We start from the raw sequence: 2,898 nt of genomic DNA, 5'->3' as shown, positions 1-2,898 counted from the left end.
AGGAACATGGAATATCTCTCCATCTGTTTATATCATCTTTGATTTCTTTCATTAGTGTCTTATAATTTTCTGTGTACAGTTCTTTCATCTCCTTAGGTAAGTTAATTCCTAAATATTTAATTCTTTGTGTTGCAGTTGTGAATGGGATTGATTCCTTAATTACTCTTTCTGATTTTTCATTATTAGTATATAAAAAAGCAAGTGATTTCCGTGTATTGATTTTGTATCTTGCAGCTTTGCTAAATTCACTGATAAGCTCTAGTAGTTTTCTGATACTATCTTTAGGGTTTTCTATATAGAGTATCATGTCATCTGCAAACAATGAGAGCTTTACTTCTTTTCTGATCTGGATTCCTTTTATTTCTTTTTCTTCTCTGATTGCTATAGCTAGGACTTCCAGAAATATGTTGAATAATAGTGGTGAAAGTGGATACCCTTTTCTTGTTCCTGATCTTGAGGGAATACTTTTAGTTTTTCACCATTGAGAATAATATGTGTAGGCTTATCACATATGGCCTTTTACTATGCTGAGGTAGGTTCCTTCTCTGCCCATTTTTTTGAAGAGATTTAATCATAAATAGGTGCTGAATTTTGTCAAAGGTTTTTTCTGCACCTATTCAGATGATCATATGGGGGTTGTTTTTTTTTTTTTCGATTTGTTAATAGGGGTATCACGTTGATTGATTTATATATATTGAAGAAAACTTCCATCCCTGGAATAAACCCAACTTGATCATGGTATATGAGCTTTTTGATGTGTTGCTGAATTCTGTTTGCTAAAATTTTGTTGAGGATTTTTGTATCTATGTTCATCTGAGATATTGGCCTGTAGTTTTCTTTTTTTGTGTTGTCTTTGTCTGGTTTATCCAGTAGTCATGTATGGATATGAGAGTTGGACTATAAAGAAAGCTGAGCACTGAAGAATTGATGCTTTTGAACTGTGGTGTTGGACAAAACTCTTGAGAGTCCCTTGGACTGCAAAGAGATCCAACCAGTCCATGCCAAAGGAAATCAGTCCTGAATATACATTGGAAGGACTGATGTTGAAGCTGAAACTCCAATACTTTAGCCACCTGATGTGAAGAACTGACTCATTTGAAAAGACACTGATGCTGGAAAAGATTGAAGGTGGGAGGAGAGGCGACGACAGAAGATGAAATGGTTGGATGGCATTACCGACTCAATGGACATGAGTTTGAGCAAACTCTGGGAGTTGGTGATGGACAGGGAGAACTGGCGTGCTGCAGTCCATGGATTTGCAAAGAGTCAGACGCTACTAAACGACTGAACTGAACTGATTCAACTGTCTGGTTTTGGTATCAGGGTGATGGTGGCCTCGTAGAATGAGTTAGGAAGTGTTCCTTCCTCTGCAATTTTTTGAAAGAATTTTAGAAGGATAGGCATTAGCTTTTCTCCAAAGGTTTGATAGAATTCTCCTGTGAAGCCATCTGGTCCTTGGATTTTGTTTTTTGGGAGATTTTTGATCACAGCTTCAATTTCAGTGTTTGTAATTGGGTTGTTCATAATTTCTATTTCTCCTGGTTCACTCTTGGAAGATTGAACTTTTCCAAGAGTCTGTCCATTTCTTCCATGTTATCTATTTTATTGCCATATAGTTGTTCATAATAGTCTCATAATCCTTTATATTTTTGCATTGTCTGTTGTAAACCCTCCTTTTTCATTTCTAATTTTGTTGATTTGATTCTTCTCTCTTTTTACTTTGATGAGTCTGGTTAAGGGTTTGTCAATTTTGTTTATCTTCTTAAAGAACCAGCTTTTAGTTTTATTAATCTTTACTATTGTTCCTTTCATTTCTTTTTCATTTTTTTCTGCTCAGATCTTTATGATTTCTTTCCTTCATACTAATTTTTGGGGTGTTTTCTTCTTCTTTTTCCAGTTGCTATAGGTGTAAAGTTAAGTTGTCTATTCGATGTTTTTTCTTGTTTCTTGAGGTAGGATTGTATTGCTATAAACTTCCCTCTTAGAACTACTTTTGCTGCATCCCACAGGTTTTGAGTTGTTTGAGTGTTTTCATTGCCATTTGTTTCTAGAAATTTTTTGATTTCCCTTTTGATTTCTTCAGTAACCGTTGGTTATTTGGAAATGTGATGTTTAATCTCCATGTGTTTGTGTTTCTTACAGCTTTTTTCTTGTAATTGATATCTAGTCTCATAGCGTTTTGGTCAGAGAAGATGCGTGATACAATTTCAATTTTCTTAAGTTTACTGAGGTTTGATTTGTGACCCAAGATGTGGTCTATCCTGGAGAATGTTCCATCTACACTTGAGAAGAAGGTGTATTCTTCTACATTTGGATGGAATGTCCTAAAGATATCAATGAGATCCATCTTATCTAATGTATCATTTAAGATTTGTGTTTCCTTATTAATTTCTGTTTTGATGATCTGTCCATTGGTGGGAGTGGGGTGTTAAAGTCTCCTACTATTATTGTGTTACTGTCAATTTCTCCTTCTATGTCTGTTAGTGTTTGTCTTATGTATTGAGGTGCTCCTATGTTCAGTACATAGATATTTACAATTGTTATGTCTTCCTCGTGGATTAATCCCTTGATCATTATGTACTGTCCTTCCTTATCTCTTGTAATCTTCTTTATTTTAAGGCTTATTTTGTCTGATATGAGGTTTGCTACTCCAGCTTTCCTTTACTTCCTATTTGCATGGACTATATTTTCCCATATATTCTCTCACTTTCAGTCTACATGTGTCTTTAGGTCTGAAGTGGGTTTCTTGTACACAACATATATATGGGTCATGTTTTTGTATCCATTCAGCCAGTCTGTGTCTTTTGGTTGGAGCATTTAATCCATTTACATTTAAAGTAATTATTGATATTTGTATTTGTATTGCCATTTTCTTAATTGCTTGGGGTTGATTTTTAG

This window comes from Bison bison, unplaced genomic scaffold (genome assembly GCF_000754665.1).
Source record: "Bison bison bison isolate TAMUID 2011002044 unplaced genomic scaffold, Bison_UMD1.0 scf7180017864370, whole genome shotgun sequence".
NCBI classification, from domain to species: Eukaryota; Metazoa; Chordata; class Mammalia; order Artiodactyla; family Bovidae; genus Bison; species Bison bison.
This window is presented reverse-complemented; position numbering follows the sequence as displayed.